Genomic DNA, 20,983 nt, shown 5'->3' with positions numbered 1-20,983 from the left:
GAAGTACAAAATGTCCACATTTGATAAGTTATTATTCAGAGTCATGGAGGAAATATTGTGTGATAATACCATAAACAAAATAGTTAAACTATAAACAAAGACAGTTGTCTCTGAAAAGTAGGACTAGGGGCAGGGAAGTGTGTGGCAAAGGCCACTGATTTTTTATTACAAATCCTTCTACTTGATTTTTACTCATGAGCATGTACTTTGATTTCGACCAAAATAGACTTTAAAAACAAATAACTGGGTGACGGGCACTGAGGGGGCACTTGATGGGATGAGCACTGGGTGTTATTCTATATGTTGGCAAATTAAACACCAATAAAAAATAAATGTATAAGAAAATAAAAATAAAAATTCTAACTGAATACCCTACAATAAATAAATAAATAAATAAATAAATAAATAAATACAAATAACTACAATGTTGCCTTTCAAATTGAGTCTTTGAAATATTTAAGTAACATACAAAGCAAACTGTCACTAGAAAAGTCAAATGCCTATTTTATGCTAAGAATCAAGAGAACAGCACATTCAAGTGTAGAAATCATCTTGCCTTGTATAAAACTAACTCCTCATTTGGAGTATCTGAAAGTAATAAAACTTTGTATGACTGCAATATTTTTCATTCTGATATGCTGATAAAATTTGTAAATATTCATTAATATTAATAACAGCCCAAGAATCCAGTTAATAATAGTGCTTTTATATAATACATGAGAAAAACAAGCTTTACCACACAATGTCACAATGACTTAAGGATGAGTATCCACGGTACTGTGAAAACAATACTGTAAGCTCACTGAAGGCAAGGCTTGGGTCCATCAAGTCTTTATGAATAGTAGCTATCATAATTTGCTCTTTAATAAATGTTTGGGGGTAACTGGTTGCATATTTTAATTACTACAGCCAAACCCCAGGCATCACAGTTTCTGTAATTTCCCTATCAGGTTATCCTGGCCATTCATCTCTTGTCCCTCATTTCCAAGCCTTCTAGAATATACTTGCTCTGAAGTGCTCTTGACCCAGCTCTGGGCTGGATCAGCCAACCTTTACCAGACTTGCCTGCCCCCTGTTAGGTTTTACTAAGTGGAAAATTGGGAAGAGAGGGTGAGAAGGGGTTTCCTTGCTGTTCTCCTTCCTATCAGAGTTGCTTCAGCAAAGAGCATAGCCCCTTTTCCCAACTCCAGCTGTGCCTCTTCTTCCCTAGTTGTTGCACCAGCTGCCTGGCATCCCACTCAGAGATACAGACACCAACTGTGTGGGGGCCCCCTCTGAGCTCCTAGAGTCTTCTCAGCCCTAGGGGTGGTGGCTGCTTCCCATAATTATTAATATCTGCATTACCTCAGTGTCTACTTCTTGCCCCTTCAGTCTTCCAACACCTGTGTAACCCAACCCCAGAATTAAATCCTCTGAAATATCTCCTATGGTTTACTAGGCCTTCACTGATAATAAAGGGAAGAAAATATGTACCCTCAATAGAAATAACTCATAAGGTGAGTTAAGGTGCTTACCTTACTCATAAGGTAAGCAGCAAAACTTTATACTGACTTACACAAGTTGATGTAATAAAATGTACTGATATTTTAAACTGTCGATAAAGTAAATTCTAAGGACTTTTTTTTTTTCTGTAAGTCCACCACTAAGGTTTCTGTTTCCATACACGTGGAAGTTGAATTCAAAATCTTAACTCTCATAAGTCATTAAAACAAGACTAAATTAGGGGCACCTGGGTGGCTCAGAGGTTGAGCATCTGCCTTCGGCTCAGGGTGTGATCCTGGGATCCCAGGATCGAGTTCCACATCATGATCCTCACATGGAGCCTGCTTCTCCTCCCTCTGCCTATGTCTCTGCCTCTCTTTCTCTATGTCTCTCATGAATAAATAAAAAAATAATCTAAAAATATGGAAAGAGAAATGGGACACTTAGAAGAAGAGGGTACAGATAGAAAGGGAGGTAGAAGATATAAATACAAACTTTTATCTGTTTGAGTGTATCTTACCTACCTTTTTCTTTTTTTTTTTTTAATTTTTAGTAAACTCTGTGCCCAATGTGGGCCTTGAACTCAGGACCCTGAGGTGGATGTTCTATGGACTAAGCCAGTCAGGTACTTAGTAAATCTAACATTTCAGAAACATCAAAATCAACATCACAGTAATACAATAAATGTCTTTTTATGGAAATAATAGTGACAGCCACAAAAAGATTTGCCATACTTTTCAATTAATATGGACCAATCAAAGAAATCATCTACCACTCTAAATTCTTGGCAGACATTGTGGGTACTAACTATAATTTCCAGTGTGGCTTGCAGCAATTTAGTTATTATTTTTTTCTTTAAAAATAATTTTTTTAAATAGGCTCCATGTCCAATGTGGGTCTTGAACTCACAACCCTGAGATCAAGAGTCACACATTCAACTGACTAAACCAGCCAGGCGCCCCTCTTTTTTATTATATAACTGGACACAAAGTGTACAAGGGTACGCAAAGTCTCCTCTCCATTCCACCTCATACCTGCTTAAAGGCTTAACCCCACTTCTACAGCAAGGTGATTAAGACTGCAGTCTGAAGCTGAAGTATTATTGGATTCATGTCTTTTCCCTGCCATTCACTAGTACCCGAGAGAAGTTCCACTTGACTTCTTCCCCCCCCCCCTTTTTTTATTGGTGTTCAATTTACCAACATACAGAATAACCCCCAGTGCCCATCACCCAATCACCCCCGCCCTCCTCCCCTTCTACCACCCCTAGTTCGTTTCCCAGAGCAGTCTTTACGTTATGTCTCCCTCTCTGATATTTCCCACACATTTCTTCTCCCTTCCCTTATATTCCCTTTCATTATTATTTATATTCCCCACATGAATGAGAACATATAATGTTTGTCCTTCTCCGACTGACTTACTTCACTCAGCTTCCACTTGACTTCTATGCCTTAGTTTCATCATCTCTCAAATGGGGAGAATAATAGAACCTACTTAATAGAATTACTGAGGACCAAATGAGTTAGTATGTACAAGTACTTAATATGGGACATGATATATAAGTACTATGTATTACATATTATTATCATTAATTCCATATAGAAATATAAGCAAAGCATCAGAAATGTCAAAAGGAGGATTACATGATTTATTTTATTATTATTTTGTCGAGTTTTTTATTTTTTAAAGTAGGCTCCATGCATAATATAGAGCCCAACATGGTACTTCAACTCACCACCCTGAGATCAAGAGTCAAACGCTTAACCAACTGAGCCACCAGTGGCCCCATGATTTATTTTTATATTGGGAGAATAAAATGCTTATAGATCACAAACTGAAAGGTTTTGGCCAAGTGCACCTGGCTGGCTCAACTGGTGGAACATATGATGCTTGATCTCAGGGCTGTGGGTTTGAGTCCCACATTTGGTGTAGAGATCACTTAAAAAAATAATAAAGTTTTGGCCATATAAAGGAATGATCTCTACTGGAGAGTAGTTCTTGATTTTTTTTTTTTTGGATTATGCATCCTTTTAAGGATGTGTGAAAACTACAGACCTCCTCCCTAGAAAAATGCATATATACACAAAATTTTCCAAAATATTTCAATGTTCTTGGACTCAAATCACAAATATTTTTTTCATGATAACATAGCTACACCAAAGCTGAAACACTAGAGGGTGCCATAACCAAAGAAAAATGTAAAGAAAGCACAGGTAATTTCAAGTTGCTTAAAATTCTTCAAATGGAACAAACACCCTTCCACAGAAAAGAAGAATTAGGTGAATCTACTTCACCAAATGCTTTAAAATACATGAACTCTTCTATAGGTTCTAGATGAGCACTGTCCAATAGAAATTTCTGCAATGGAAATGCTCTAAAGTTACACTGTCCAAAACAGTAGCCACTAACCACATGAAAATGTGAGAACTATAACTAAGGCATTAAAAATTAAATCTTGTTTAGTTTTAATTGATTTTAACTTAACCACATGTGGCTGTGGCTACCACATTGGTACAGCTCTACATTCTTTTTTTTTTTTTTTAATTATTTATAAAGAGAGAGAGAAAAAGCACAAGCAGGGGGAGGGACAGCGGGAGAGGGAGAGAGCATCTCATGCCAACTCCACACTGAGCAAAAAGCCTGACTCAAGGCTTGATCTCACAACCTTGAGATCATGACCTGGACTGAAATCAAGAGTGGGACACTTAACCAACTGAGACATCCAGGTGCCCCTCTACACTCTATTTTTAATTTTTTTTTTTATGATAGTCACACAGAGAGAGAGAGAGAGAGAGAGAGGCAGAGACACAGGCAGAGGGAGAAGCAGGCTCCATGCACTGGGAGCCCGATGTGGGATTCGATCCCGGGTCTCCAGGATCACGCCCTGGGCCAAAGGCAGGCGCCAAACCGCTGCGCCATCCAGGGATCCCTATTTTTAAGTTTTGAAATGATTTGCTTCTAACCACAGGCATCACTGTTAAAGAAATTTCTAATAAAGTAGGTTTATACAATAATTCAGACCAATCTGTCCCTTGTGAAAATTCAACACTGAAGGGTAAAAAAAAGGTTGAAAGATAGAAAAAAGACTTTCAGCTGCCCTACAGATGTTCATAATCCAAAGTAAAGGTTTCTTTTATTCATTATAGAAGACCCTACCTACCCAATTCCCCTATTGTGTTTCTTAATCCCCTGGGTTATAAGAGCTTAAAAACATAAGTACAAATTAATAGTTAAGTAAGAAGCCATGTGCCATTTTAAAAAAAGCAAAAATCACATTCACCAGTGGGCTAATAAGCACAGAGAAAACAAGGCTGCAAGGACATCAAGTGGATATCACAAAGGAGATGAGCCTTCAGCCAGGAGTTTGTCAGGTGCCAGAATGAAGAAGGGCACTGCGGGCAGAGGCAACAGCTTGTGAAATCACGTGGTATAATGAGGGGGCATCAATGAACATCCAGACAGCAGAATCTGTAAAAGTCTGTAGATGAAAGGAACACGCCCTTGGCTGCCTTCACTCCAGATTCTTTCTTTACACTGTAATTTAATCTTCTAAAAATAAAGCTAATGCTGACCTATCCCTCCGAGGAAAGTAGTCTATCCACATTGTAAAACATCTTATAACCCTGTGTCTATCACAGTGCCCTGAATGGAGGGTCGATGACAACAATAAAAGGGATTAGAAAATGCATTTGCAAATATTTAGATGCTTATTAACAGCCACAAAAATCAATAAAAAGCAAGTGAGTTGCTGGAGCTATCCCTGGTTTAGAACATAGTGGATAGGGATGTTAGTACGCCTAGGCATTTGCTACCGGGTCAGAGCACAGCTGGTTCTTTTTACAGAAAAATCATTTGTCCACAGCTGCTCCCCAAATTACCAAAAATCAAATAAGTAGTTGTCATGTGATAGCAGGATCAGAGACTGTCTCAATTTCCATTAAGGGGAAATAACTTAAATTGCTCTAAGTCCCACCCCTTCATCTCAGATAAGCACAAAGGACACTTTTATTTCAGATCCTGCTCAGTGAAATATAGCATTGTTGCCTGGCTGCTTCTGTGATGGGCCTCAATCCTGCTGGATCTGTCATTACACAGCCAACATTCAGTTAGTTAAAGCTGTTCCTTAGATTCTGGAGGACAGTTCAATGCATCATTTTTCTTCTGAGATAACTGAGCTAGTACTTGTCTCTGGATAAAATTATGAAGGTATAAGTGTCAATACTATATAGATCTACAAATCTGCAATTCAATCATTCTGTCATTCGCTTTACAAATATTTACTGAATTCTTATCAGGTACTCCCAGATTGTTTTAGTGTTAGTATTCCAAGAAAACCTATGACCGGCAATTCTTAATTATTTTTAGTTTAAAAATGTATTATTATAGGGGTGTCTGGGTGGCTCAGTTAGTTGGTTAAAGTGTCTACCTTCAGCTCAGGTCATGATCCCAGGGTCGTAGGATTGCACCCCCAGTCGGGCTCCCTACTCAATGGAGAGCCTGCTTCTCCCTCTCCCTCTGCTCTACCCCCACCCCCAGCCCCATGCATGCTCTGGGGCTGCTCTCGCTCTATCTCAAGTAAATAAATAAAATATTTTTTAAATGTATTATTATAGAAGCAACAAATTGTTTGCTCTCGCTCTATCTCAAGTAAATAAATAAAATATTTTTGCTTGCTCTCGCTCTATCTCAAGTAAATAAATAAAATATTTTTTAAATGTATTATTATAGAAGCAACAAATTGTTTTTGGGTAACAGAAAATACAGATGAGAGGGACACCTGGGTGGCTCAGTGGTTGAGCATCTGCCTTCGGCTCAGGGCGTGATCTGGGTCGGGGGATTGAGTCCCCAGTCGGGCTCCCTGTGAGGACCCTGCTTCTATTTCTATGTCTACGTCTCTGAGTCTGCAATGAATTAAAAAAAAAAAAAAATACAGATGAGAAAAACAAAGAAGAAACAAATCACTACAACCTGAGATGGCCATGTTACCAAGCCAACAATTTGATTATATAGGTTTCTAGCATCCCTCTTCCCCCAACTGCCAAATTTTTTATATAGTTGGTTTTATTTTGTTCACTTTAAAAAGTGAGGCTACAGGGTACATACTATTTTTTTTTTAAAGTAATCTCCACACCCAACATGGGACTCAGACTCACAATTCTGAGATCAAGAGTCACATGCTCTACCCACTGAGCCAGTCAGGTGCCCAAGTGTACATACTGTTTTATAAACATTTTAAAATTTAACATTAGAATAAAATTGTTTATATTATTAACATTTTCAAATCAGTTTTTAATGTTTGCAGAGCATTCTCTGTAAATATGTACAGTAGTTATTTTACTAATTCCCTAAAGTCATTTAGGTTATTTCCAAATTTTCACTATTATAAGTAGCACTGTGATGACAATTCTGATATTTAATAAATATCTGTTGAATAAAGAATAAATGAATGATTTCCTAAAGTCTTTCACATATGCCTGATTATCTCCTTAGCTCGTAACAGACATAAAACCTTGTTTCATCACACAGTTATGATTCTGACTATTCTAGCAGGCATGGAAAGGAAATGCAGTAAAACCAACAATCTAAACATAAGAATGACCACATAATACTTGGCAGTGGATGAAGGGCAGGAAGAAAACATTAACCTTGACAATGAAAAAGGGAAGGATAGCTCCCAAAAGGTAGAATATAGGAAGAGGGCAGGAAGGGCAAGGGTACTTATACCATTTTATATAATGGCAGATTAAGACCCTATTGAAAGTTGATGGATCAAAAAAAAAAAAAGTTATCACTTAAAATTATAAAGATAACAAGTCTATAAGTAATATAATTATCAACTAATGGGAGATGGAGAGAGGAAGAGGCAGAAAAAGTGAGTTCTTATTTTTCATATAAAAAATCTACAAGATATTGCTTAAAGTTGATGAATAAGGAACAGAAGTTTATACATAGTAATAAATCTTATGAAAGTGACTTCAGGAGAAGCTAAAAACAAAAACAGTGAAATAGGTTTTAAACATTGTCTTTGGACAGTAAGGCTGAGAATAGAAGAAAAGAGATGAGGCAGGAGACGTTCTTTCATTGTAAGCTTTTCCTACTATTAGATTTTTTAGGAAGTACAAATAATTCCCAGATAAAGGTTGGCTAAGAAAAGCTGGGACTACTTACTTTGACTCTCATTAACTATATCTTTCTATCTTGATAACTAGTCAGGTTCTACTCCCCATAGAGCTTTCCTTTAACCAAAGGCAAACTAAAAAAAATAAAAATAAAAAAATAAAAAAAATACATAAGACCTTGGAGACCATCTAGTCTGATTTTCTCATTTTACAGATTTAGTCGAGACCCAGAAAGGTTAAGTGAGTTACCCAAAGTAACATCTCTAGTTAGTGGCAAACCCAAACCCACATCTCCTGCTTTCTAATCAAGTGCTCCATTCAGTCCATCAAAGACCTGCCCTATGTCCTGGAGTACAATCTGACCATTACTGGCTTGGGCTCCTTAACTGCTATCCCACACTATCATGTGCATATCTTCAAGCCAAAATTTGGGTTTTACTGAGGGTACAGTGAACTCGTATTATAACAAATTTGCACTATAAATATGCATATTGAAGTACTTTTTCAAAACTGTACCTGCAGTTACCACCCCAGGCTGCCTACCATGCCTCCTTAAGCCCCCACCATCTCTGCCTGAAAAGATATAGCTACATTGAGGACTGGTTCCTACAATCTGAGAAGCCTGGTACAATGCTCTCCAGCCGCAGGAATAAATGCAATTCACGAAGTTTCAAAGCCATGTCTTTTGAAGCAAGAGTCTTCAGTGAGCACCAGAGTGGGCAACTGATTTCATATTCTTCTTCATTCATTTTAAATGATCTAGCAAATTACCCACTCCCACTTTCAATAGATAGAGAACAAAACTGTTAAAAAAGTTTCTTGAGGAAAATGGATGGGACGCCTGGGTGGCTCAGCGGTTGGGCATCTGCCTTGGCTCGGGGCGTAATCCTGGAGTCCTGGGATCGAGTCCCACATCGGGCTCCCTACATGGAGCCTGCCTCTCTGCCTATGTCTTTGCCTCTCTCTGTGTCTCTCGTGAGTAAATAAATAAAATCTTTTAAAAAAAAAAAGGAGAATTGTGCACATAATTTTTATGTTTGTAATCATACCATTTTAATAAAAATTATTTGAAAACTAAATTTTAAATAGTACAAAAGTCCCTTTTATTTGAGATTAGATTATTATGGAAACATGAAATAAAAAACATGTAAAAATGGGGACCAAACCAATCACTGGAAATCAAATATATGCAGAATGGTCAAGTTCCAGTAACCAAAGCCCTAGTATCTACTATATTAGGGATGTCTGGGTGGCTCAGTGTTTGAGTATCTACCTTCAGCTCAGGGCGTGATGCCTGAGTCCTGGGATCAAGTCCTGCATGAGGCTCCCTGCTGGGTGCCTGCTTCTCCCTCTGGCTGTCTCTCTGCCTCTCTCTGTGTGTCTCTCATGAATAAATAAATAAAATCTTTAAAAAAAATAAAAGAAAGGTAATATCTACTGTATTTTCCATAAATAATGCACAATTTATGGATGGTGTATTCACTGTCTCACTATTTAAAATAACTAATTCTGGGGATCCCTGGGTGGCGCAGCGGTTTGGCGCCTGCCTTTGGCCCAGGGCGCGATCCTGGAGACCCGGGATCGAATCCCACATCGGGCTCCCGGTGCATGGAGCCTGCTTCTCCCTCTGCCTCTCTCTCTCTCTCTCTCTCTCTCTCTCTGTGACTATCATAAATAAATAAAAATTAAAAAAAAAATAAAATAAAATAACTAATTCTGGATGGCTAAAGAATGGCTTGGGTGGTCAGTGAAGCCAGTCAGGTCACTAATTCAATGGTCCATGCGAGGAACTCACAGTTGCCTGAGCTAAGACAATGGGGAGGGAAAGGGTGTCTGAAATACTTAGGTGGTGAAAATGGAAAGGGCTTAGTGAACAACTGGATGAGAACAGTGAGGACAAAATAAATCCAGGATGACGGCCACTTCTCTGGCTGATTAATCAGTGGCTCATTAACCAAGGCAAGGAACAGGAAAAGAGCAGAACTACAGAGAAAGATAGTTTATGATAATATTCACCTGAGCTATCTGAAGAGCCCCATAGCTGGAGTGGTGCTGCAGGTGTAAGTGTAGAACTCATCAACAAGGAGATGGGAAGGAAAGCAGATGCACGAATCAAACTGACCAGAAAATGTATGTAACAGTTGTAAACATGTAAAGTTGGACAAAAAGGAGCAAGGAAACTTGGGGAATATTCAAAGGGTGTATTAAAGAGGAAAAAACAGTAACATATGAAGAATAATGAGAGGATTAGAAGAAGAAACGAGAATGAGAAGACAGCAGTGTCATCAGTGGCCAAATGAAGGGAGAAGTCAACAGTACCAAGCCCAGTGAAAGGAAAGTTGAGATAATGACTTGCCAAGAGATTCAATACATTCATTCACTCAACACATAGGTGATTATTACCAACTATGTCAAGCACTAATGCAGACACAGAGGAGACAGCAAAACAGATACCTGCATTCTTGGATTTGACATCCTTTTTTTTTTTTTTTTAAAGATTTTATTGACTTATTTGAGAGAGGTAGTGACAGAGGACACTAGCAGGAAAGAGAGAGAGAAGTAGGCTCCCCACTGAGCAGGGAGCCCGATGTGTAGCTAAATCCCAAGACCCTGGGATCATGACCTGAGCTGAAGTCAGACACTTTAACCACCTGAGCCACCCAGGTGCCTCTGGTTTTGACATCCTAACAGAGGGAGATAAACAATAAACAAAACCCAAGTATATACATAAATATATATGTATATATGTGTGTGTGTATTTCATTCATATATATATATATATATATATATATGAAATATTTCAGGAAGAAGGGAGGCAGGGGGATGGGAGGGTGCTGGTCAAGGACTGCCTTTCTTGGGGCAGCCCCGGTGGCGCAGCGGTTTGGCGCTGCCTGCAGCCTGGGGTGTGATCCTGGAGACCTAGGATCGAGTCCCACATCGGGCTCCCTGCATGGAGCCTGCTTCTCCCTCTGTCTGTGTCTCTGCCTCTCTTTCTCTGTGTCTATGAATAAATAAATAAAATCTTAAAAAAAAAAAAAAAAAAGGACTGCCTTTCTAACCAGATATCTGAGCTCAGATCTGTAGGAAATGAGAGAGATAGCATGAAATACTTGAGGGAAGAGTATCCCAGGCAATAAGAACAGCTAATACAAATATGCTGGGGCAGGACCATGCCTGGTGTGATACAGGAATAGCAAAATGGCCTGTATGCCTGAAGCACCCTAAGTTGGGGGACAAGGGCAGATGAGGTCAGAAAGGTTAGCCAGGGTCAGGCTTGTGGGGCCTTGAGGGCTACATAGATCTTTGGATCTTACTCTGAGTGAGACAGGCAGTCTGGAAGGTTTTGAGTAGGTCAGAGATGTGATCTGATTTTCTGATTCACGATTTTAAAGCCTCATTGCTCTGCTCTGTGAGAGCAGACTGAAGGGAGGGAGAAGAGTAGAGGAAGACCAATTATAAGGCTAGTGAAAGAAAAGCATGGCTTGGACCAAAGTAGCAGACAGACGTGGAGGTGCGATGTTAAGAGTAGAGCTGCTAGGATTTTCGGATTATTTGGATGCAGGGTAGAGTGAAAGAGGAGTCAAGGTTGACTCCAAGGTTTTTGGTTTGAGCAAGTGGAAGAACACAATAGTCTTCAGGCTTTACTGAAATGGGATGAATGTCAGAGGAACAACTGAGATAACCTGTTCGATATTCATGTAGAAATGCTGGGTAGAATGTAGTGAATTGGTAGCTTAAGTATGTTTGTTTTAACTGCTTTTAGATGCTTTTTAAACTGTTTTAAAAACTATTTTTAATTGTTTTTTAACATTTATTTTTGCTCATTTTTTGAACAATATAAGAACTACACTTATATTCTTAGAAATGTTAATGTCAACATTTATTATTTAGGTTAATTTCTCAACAAATCAATTATAAAAGTGCCACTATTATCTTTTCTAAGGGACAATATAACACTGGTTTGCAATTACCTATCACATTTCAGTTTACAGATTTGTCGATTTTCTTTATGGATGTCAAACATCTATAAAAACAGATAACTACATAAATAAGTTAGTAGCCCCTGGAGAAATTTTAAAAATGTGCTCTATAAATTATTATACAAATATTCTTTCTTTCCTTCTTTTCTTTCTTTTCCTAAGAGCTGCTATAGTGTAAGTAGAAAGAAGCCAGAACCTGGAGTCAGAAGTGCCTGGTTTTGATTTCTAGTTGCATAACCTTGCAAAAAAAAAAAAAAAAATCCTAAAATGTCGATGACCTTCTGTTTTGTTCTCTGCAAAACTGAAATAATGTCTGCCTCATAGGGTAGTAATAGCTAACATTTACTGAGCCCTTATAACTACATGCTGGATGCTTTTCTAAAACTTTTACATATATAATCTCATGTAATCCTCAACTCTATGAGGTAGTGTTAATTATTATCCTCACTGACATAACATGAAATGAGGCACACTAGGTTAAGTAATTGTTCTAGAGCAAATAGGGAGTGGCAGAAACAAAATTTAAATCTTGACAATATGCACACTGCTTTATAGTTTACAAAATATGTTCATATTTTATTTTTAAAAGTAGGTATACCACAGTATTAGAACAAACTGAAATTGCTTTTTGTAGGCCCAAGATAGTCAAATCAATTTCATATGGTACAACCTTAACTATTATGCAATAGCCACTTTAAAAAATGAAATGTGAAAAAAATTTTTAACTGTAAGCCACTTTGGAAGTTATTATTTTAAGCAACAACAAACAGAACCACACTAAGAATTATTAATAAAACTGTAACATTGAGAGCTGCATGAAAGGAAGCAGACAACACATATGAGAATCCACTCAAACCGCACATCAATAATCAATAGTCAATAAAAAGTCCATTATATATAATCCATGTTTCTATTTGCAGCTTTAGTATTTTGAGGATTAATCTGAACAGTATGGAGACAATCTCAAGCTGACATCATTTTCCCCATAGCACTCACCATCATCTGATGTAATATTTGTTTATTTCATTTTTTTTCCTCAACCCACAAAAAGTAAGCTTATGAGGGCAAAGAGTTTTCTATTTTATTCAGTGCTTTACTTCAGCTTTACCCTAGAACTGTTCAAAACTCATAAAAATCACTCAAATTCGTGTGCTGAAAAATTGAGATATTAGAACTTCCTAAATTACTTGGACTAAGAATACATGAAATATATTTTAAGACAAAGATAAATAGTACCCAGAGATTTTGTAATGAAAACAGTAACAAACCTTTCTAAATGACATAAGATAATAGTTTCTACCCATATTTCAAAAAATGTCAGACATCTAAATTTTGAATAGTACTCATTCAGAAATGAAAATTCTCACATTCACTTTGTGAGTAATCCATTAAAATAAACTATATCTTGAATGACTTACAAAATTAAATTTTGGATAGCATTTAATCAAAGTTACAAACAGTAGTAAGAAGGAAAAAATGATCTTAGAATCTTAGATTAGAAAAGGAAGTTAGAGAAAAGTAAAAAAGCACAGATGTTTCAAGACTGAAATAAATGAAATTTAGAAAGTAGTTGAATATAAAATTAAATGATTTCTTAAAACTAGAATAACATTTCCATTTTAGAATTTGTTTAACCTGTATAAGATATCCCTAAACTAAAGGGGGAAGGGGAATGCTATCCTAAGTTTCTAAAGGAATAAAAGCTCCCTAAATAACATTTACACTATATTTCCTGTTAAAAAAAAAAAACCACACAAAATTTTTCCATGACTGTCAAATGTTGTATCTGTTTAGAATAAGTATTTGAATTATAGAGCACTATACAAAGAAGATAATAATCATCCTATAAGAATAAAAAATTTTTTTTCACTACCAGTTTCTCCATGTGATCTTTCATAAAATTCTAAAAAACAGAAGGGGAAAAGGGACCATCAAATGTAATTTACCATATACATTTATGAGCAGCCACTTGGTCCTGGCCACAATAGACGTCCTGCAGCTGGCTGTCAAACCACTAAAAGCTGCTTGTCACCCACCTTCCTAGTCTCTTAGAACTAAGCTCACTTGGGTCAAAACAAGTCAACTGCCTTTCTCACCAGCAGTAATACACTGAAATAAAAGTGTCAAGTACAATTCTGGCTGCCAAGATTTTGTTCTTAAGAACAGACTTGTAACTATTAAAGGGGACATTAAATAAGAGCTATTGCCTAAAAGAAAAGGTCTATCTGCATCTGAGCTTAATTGTGATAATATTTCTGAGGTCTTGATCTGTAATCAGACCAGAGGAAAGAGAAGCAACCGGGAGGGGGGAGGGAGGACAACAAATATCACTACCCCAAAGGGGGGGAATAAAGAGTAAACTATTTTTAAAAGATGACCATGCCAGTAGCAATATGTAAATAAAACTAGGGTTATACTTTAGAACAGATACCATGTGTTATGCAACAAGGAATATTCACTCTGACTTAGTATAGTTATAAATCATTAGTACAGAGGAATACTCTAGAAATATTAAAGTATAAAGTAGACTGATGTGTACTGACACAGAAAATGTCCACAATATATGCTGTTGGAAATTGAAAAACAAAAGCAAAAAACAAAAACAAAAACAAAAAAACAAAACAAAAGAAAAACCCAGGTTATAAAAATCTGCTAGAATGATATAATCTCATTCAGAGGGAAAAAAAATTATGGATATGGTTATGAGCAAAGAAAGTAATCTCTAGAAAGATACATTGAAACTATTAAGAATGCTCTTCAGTGCAGAACAGAATTATGAAGATTTTATTTTTTATATAATTTTTTCTCCCTTTAGAATAATAGGAACATAATTACTTTTATAATGAGGGTGGGGTGGTGATTTCCAGGTCTAGGAAAGAAAAGACAAATACCATAATAAGCCCCTTCCTCCCCCTTTACCAAATGAAAAATCTGAGGATGGCCTCCAAGCTCATGGAATCACAGAGACACATACATAGAGTGTCAAAGCTGCATGATGTTCTGTAGGAATTCTTTCTTTAAGCAGAATCCTATGCGGAACCTGAAAACATAAAAGTGGAACTTCTCTTACTGAAGAAGCTGGGAAACATAGACAGCTATACCCATTCATCCTCCTCATTTCCTGTAAGTCCTCTCAAGGCTCTTGAGGGCTCCACAGAACACAGGTGGAAATTCCCTGATTAATACAAGTCTTCCACTGTGCAGCTGGGAAACTGAGGCCCGAGGATTAGTCTCCTGTTAGGGCCTCTGCCTTACAGACTAGCCCCAAGGTCATATTATCTGCTAGGCTTGACAGACACAGTCCCTGAGCCGTGTCTTTCCAAGTGCATCCAGAAAAGTGTACAGAAAGCATTAGACATATGAATTGGCTCCAAAATATCAAAAGAACACTGTATAATAAAAATTAACATATAATAAATCTCCAAAAAGGGAAAAAAAATAAAGGTTTCTGATATTCAACATGACTCAAGCACACAACTTCTTAGTGGCTTTGCAAATGTACGTTTTTCTATTGTCTGAGGGTTATGTTTAGACATACATATCCATCAAAGTAATAGAAACTGGAATTTGCCCCTGAGAAAAATAAGTGAAAAAAAAAAAAAGGCAGCAATAGGACAGTTCTGGAGACTAAAGAGTCCAAAACGATATGCTGGTCAAGTAGGAAGATATCTAGAGATGCCGGAGATAGTGAAGTACACCCATGGAGGGTAAAATCAAAGTCCATAGACTCCAAACAGACTAAGAATATTAAACAAAATCTCACTGGACAAATTTTAATAGGCATAAACATACCACTCAGAACTTTGGTCTAAAAAAAAAAACCATTAGAGAAAAACATAGGATGATGAAGATTTGTATCATTATCTCACACACACACACACACAATTCAGGGGTGTTGGTTCACACTAAATTTAGAAATAAGCATATGACATGCAACACGATAAATATGCATAATGAAAGGTGATTTCTGCATCAACCTGACCACACCCATATTTAGTGCTAGGCACTTTACTTTTTAAAGATGTAGAAAAACCCCATTCTATTTCCCTGGGACTGTGAAAAGGCCCAATATCATAAGAAACAGCTGGAAAACATGGAGATGTCTATGCCTAGAGAAGAAAGGGCTTTAGGAAAATGACAGTAAGAAAAAATAAGTAGGAAGTTAGGGTAAGTAGGGGCAGAATTCTGGTTAACAGATCATTTTTCTAACACTGGTGTGAAGACAGAGTGAGTTGTCAGAAAACAGGGAGTTCTCCCATCACTAGACACCTTCATGTAAAGCACACATAACCACTTGGGGGCACTAGAGAAGTGGGCTTGTTGCGCAGCCTCACTCAAACTGGTACACAGAAAGTAAGGGAGCATATAACTGATTCTGCACAATGGGTTCCACAGGTGTATCCGAGGGAGGCTGTCTCAGGAGAAATAGATACATACCTCATACATAAAATCTGATTTAATTCTTGCCCTTCACTTATTGGAAGAACATGATCTTTTGATACATATTTCTGCTGCATGCGAGGGTGTGTACAAACATACACACAGAATTACATAGATGGTATAAAAACTAGCTTTAACCAAAGGTTTACACCCTCTTTGAGAATTCTAACAGAAGCTGAACAGCTGAAATGCTTTCCTAGAGAAGTGTAAGAAAAAAACCACAAATCTTTTGCTATCATAGTCTAGAACATTTTATACACTTTCCTTATTATTAACAAATTGCAAAGGAAAGCAATTAATGTTCTGCTTCATCTCTGAAGATTATGTATAGTGAAACTGGTAATGTAACACCACCTTTCCCGAAAATGCTGCAATCTCACTCATAATACAGCCAACAGACCCTGGGAAAGGATTTAATTTTGTCTTACTTTGCCTTTTAAATTTGTATACTATTCTAACGAGTGTAGTTCTGATTCCCTAGGCTAACACAGGAGATGTAGTAGAGCAGAGTAAAGATATAAGAACAATAGGGAGGAATCTATCAATCAATCAGATAAATACAAGAAAAAGCAGACAAGAACAAACATTAACAAGCCAGCCATACAGTCAGCCATACAGACCTCAACTGCTTGTAAGGGCATTTTCCTATCACAGGACAAGCATTCCTTTACATATCTGAATATCGTGTTTTTCACAAAGCATGAGCAACCTAAAAATACATATGGCAGTCACTCTGGAAGACAGTTTGGCAGCTTACCACAAAACTAAACATACTATATGATCTAACAATTACACTCATTGGTATTTAGTCAAATAAGTTGAACATATATGTACATGTAAAAACCTGCACATAAATGTTTATAGTAGCTTTATTGCCAAACTAATTGCCAAACTGGGAAGCAACCAAGATGCCCTTCAATAGGTGAAGGAATAAACACATTGTGGTACATCCAGACAATGGAATGTTATGCAGCAGTAAAAAAGAAATGAGCTATCAAGACACAAAAAGACACGGAGGAACCTTAAGTGCCCATTGCTAAGTGAAAGAGCCAATCTGAAAAGGGTACAAACTGTAATAATTCCAACCAAATGACATTCTGTAAAAGGTAAAACTATGGAAACAGTGAAAAGATCAGGGTTTGGAAAAAGGGAGGGAAGGAGCACAGAGGATTTGGGAGGATTGAAACCATTCTGTACGATACCAGAATGGACAACACCCTTGTCAAAACCTAGACTGTACAACATAGTGAATCCTAATGTAAACTGTGGCCTTTAGTTAATATTGGTTCATCAACTAGAAGAAATTTACTACACTAAAGCAAGATGTTAATAGAAGGAAGGGGCAGCGAAGGAGTATACAGGGACTTACCATAGTTTCTGCTCAATTTTTCTATTAAAACTGCTCTAAAAATAAAGTATATTAATTTTTAGAATATATGTCAAAAATCGGTGTTCCCATAAGAAATCACAGTAAAGGCGGGGGGACAAGGATTTTCAGGCACAGCCTAAAAATCCTTCTCTAAATCATAGCCAATAGCCAATAGTTAGATAATGCTGAATAGTTACATATTATTTATATGTGTTTACTTTTATAGCTTACATATAATATATATTTATTCTTACAATATGGTTTCTATGTAAAATGTACATAGCTTAGAGTTGAGCTATATAATGCTAAAAATATTTTAATGTATAGGAGGCATGGTAATGAAAGACTGAAGAAATCAAGGGGGTGGGACAGCTTCATCTAATGAAGAGATGATGTTGCTGTTAGAACTTTCCCAACATTGCTAATAACATTCTAACTAAAAAGTGCAGAAGAGTTCAGAGGCTCTGAGGCCAAAAGAAGTTCCAATATAGTTCAGTAATCAGTGCTTTCCAGGGTGATATCAAGTTGCCAAGAAAAGATAAAAATTATAAAAGTACATAGTATTCTGGCTTTAACTGTATAGAAATACACATTGTAGGCTTTTCTTTTTTTCTAAGACTTTTTTGGGGGCACCTGGCTGGCTGAGTCAGTAGAGCATGGGACTCTTAACCTTGGGTCATGAGTTCAAGCCCCACAATGGGCAGAGGGCCTACTTAAAACCAAATAAAACAAAGCAAAAAAAAATTTTTTTTTCTCGTATAGTTAGAATTATACAGCATGTAACCTTTACAGATTGGCTTCTTTCATTGAGTAGTATGCATTTAAGGTTCTTCGGTGTCTTTTCATGGCTTGACAGCTCATTTCTTTTCAGTGCTGAAATATTCCATTGTCTGTATATACCAGTTACCAATTCTTTTCTTTCACAGATCTTTCCTTTGGTGTTATCCCTAAAAAGGCATCACTATACCCAAGGTCATCTAGATTTTCTATTTTATCTCCTAGGAGTTTTATAGTTTTACATTTTAAATCTTTTTTTTTTAATATTATTTATTTATTCGTGAGAGACACAGAGAGAGAGAGGCAGAGAGACACAGGCAGAGGGAGAAGCAGGCTCCACACAGGGAGCCCGATGTGGGACGCGATCCCGCATCTCCAGGATCAGGCCCTGGGCCAAAGGTGGCGCTAAACCGCTGAGCCACCCAGGCTGCCCGTTTTACATTGTATATTCAGGACTCCAATCCACTTTAATATTTGGGAAGGGTATAAAGTCTGTGTTTAGATTTATTTTTTGGCATGTACATATCCAATTGTTCCAGCACAACATTTGTTGAAGAGATTCTCTGCTCCTCTGTCAAAGATCAGTTGACTATATTTATGGGGATCTATTTCTGAGCTCTCTATTCTGTTCCATTGATTTGTCTATTCCTTCAATACCACAGGCCTTGATTACTGTAGTTTTATAGTCAGTCTTGAAGTCAAGTACTATCAGTCTTCCAACTTTTTTCTTCTCCTTCAATGTTGTATTACCTATTCTGGGTCTTTTGCCTCTCTATATAAACTTCAGAATCAGTTTGCCAGTAGCCATAAAATAACTTGCTAGGACTCTGACTGAGATTGCACTGAATTTATTAGATCAAGCTATGATTCTGTGTGTGTGTGTGTGCACAAAAAGTTGTTTTTATTAAAGCACAGGGAAAGGATTCGTGGGGTCAAGCTAAGGCATCTTCACAATATTGAGTCTTCCCTATCCATGAACATGGAATCTATCTCTCTTAGTTCTTTTTTTATTTCTCTCATTAGTTTTGTAGTTTTCCTCATACAGATTTTGTCCCTATTTTGTTATATGTATACCTAAGTATTTCATCTTTTAAAATAAAAAATGGCTAAAACCAAAATAGTACTTAATGTTTAGAAATAAGCACCACTTATCTGGTAAATTTGTGTACTATAAAAATCTCTCATGTAAGTTTAAAAACATGTTTAACAATACTACCTCTTCCCAGTTGCCTATATTTCTATATGTGATATTTGCCATATTCTATACTAAGAAATACACCACAATTTTTGGCATAAATAGTAAATTTACCAGGTAAATGTCTAATATGTAATGCTCATTCATTTTCTATTTCCTTTTTTTTTAAGATTTTATTTTTACTTATTCATGAGAGACACACACAGAGAGGCAGAGACATAGGCAGAGGGAGAAACAGGCTCCATGTGGGAAGCCCAATGCGAGACTCAATCCCAGGACTGCAGCAACATTCCCTGAACCGACGGTAGAAGCTCAACCACTGAGCCACCCAGGCGCCCCTCATTTTCTATTTCTAGCAAAGAATCAGCTAAAATGGTTTTATAGCCTTTATGTGGCTACTTTGCAATTTGGGTAATCCATATAACTGTATTCCTTTTTTTAAAAGGTACCAAAAATACATAAACTTAAGTAGGAAGAAGGAAAGCAAAAAACACATCCAAGTATTAATGGTGGCCTCCCTGAATGGCAGGGCTACAGATATTTTCATTTTCATACTTTATTTTTAAGTTCTCTACAAAGATCATGTATTACTTTCACACTCCATTAAATAAAATATTTACAGCATGTTAAGTGAATAAACTACATAGATAAATAAAGATTAATCTCTTGTGTAATATTTAAAAACAAAAATAAATATTATGTCTTTTCTATGGATATAACACACAAAGAGAAAGTTTTTTAAAATGCAGGAAGCGTGATAAACACCAAATTCAGAATCATGGTCAAAGCTGGGAAGGAAGGGGGAGTAGATGAGGAAGGAGTGTCCAGGAGGCTGTAATATCTACAATACTTCATTTCTTAAGCTGGATAGTAGGTACATGGTATTCATTAAATTGTTCTATATCCTTCTTTATACCTAAAGTATTTCAAAATTCTTTCAAAGCTGCAGCTACAGAAGGCATGTCAAATCAGTAGTACTTAACCCCGATCTCTTCAAACTACTTTAATGGAACATGGTACTAGAGGATAATAGAGATAAATGTATTTTTTACAAGTGAGAAAATTCTTTGGAAATATTAAAGCAGGGGTTCTGAAGGTGCGTTTTCATGCATATATTTATAAGCAAATAACAATCTAAAATCTATATTCCATAAAATATCTGTAACAGTTTAATCAGCATCTTGCACATAGCTCAAAATTAAATCTGTCCAATTTAATATATAAATTATTTTATATATAACCTCATTTTACATTTCTTACAACCCTATCTGAAAGCAAACTTTTTAGTCAGTTTAAAAACAGTACTTAGGCTTTTTAAAGATATTGTAAAAATAAGATTAATTCCTGACTGGTATTTTTCATCTTGGTGATTTAAAATGGATTCTAACCAGGACATGACACCTACCACAACACCACAGTAGTGGCTCACATAGTAACACAGCCCTTATACTAGCTACACCCACTCACATTGCTACATAGCTATAATGACCAAAGTTTAGGTAATGGTTATCCTACCCAAGCTTTCCCCTAGTATCCATTGTAATTTGAAGCAGTGGCCTTCAAGGACAAAAGGTAAATTCGTAAGATGTTTGAAGATACTCCTTAAAGTAGATCCAGTAAC

General features: G+C 36.8%; 1 protein-coding gene across 5 annotated transcripts in view; it reads right to left on the bottom strand.

Moving 5' to 3' along the window:
* The window catches only part of NRF1 (nuclear respiratory factor 1), a 136,415-nt gene that overhangs the window by 95,886 nt on the left and 19,546 nt on the right, over positions 1-20,983 (bottom strand). For 2 of the 5 annotated variants that reach the window (XM_077857317.1, XM_077857315.1), the window contains exon 2: positions 14,556-14,621. The exons of the other annotated variants lie outside the window; for them this stretch is intronic. The gene's annotated coding sequence lies outside the window, so the exon portion shown is untranslated. The remainder of the gene's footprint in view (positions 1-14,555; positions 14,622-20,983) is intronic. 5 annotated transcript variants of the gene reach the window in all.

This window comes from Canis aureus, chromosome 18 (assembly GCF_053574225.1).
Source record: "Canis aureus isolate CA01 chromosome 18, VMU_Caureus_v.1.0, whole genome shotgun sequence".
NCBI lineage: Eukaryota > Metazoa > Chordata > Mammalia > Carnivora > Canidae > Canis > Canis aureus.
Note: the sequence above shows the minus strand (reverse complement) of the source record. Positions and strands in the feature narration are given on the sequence as shown.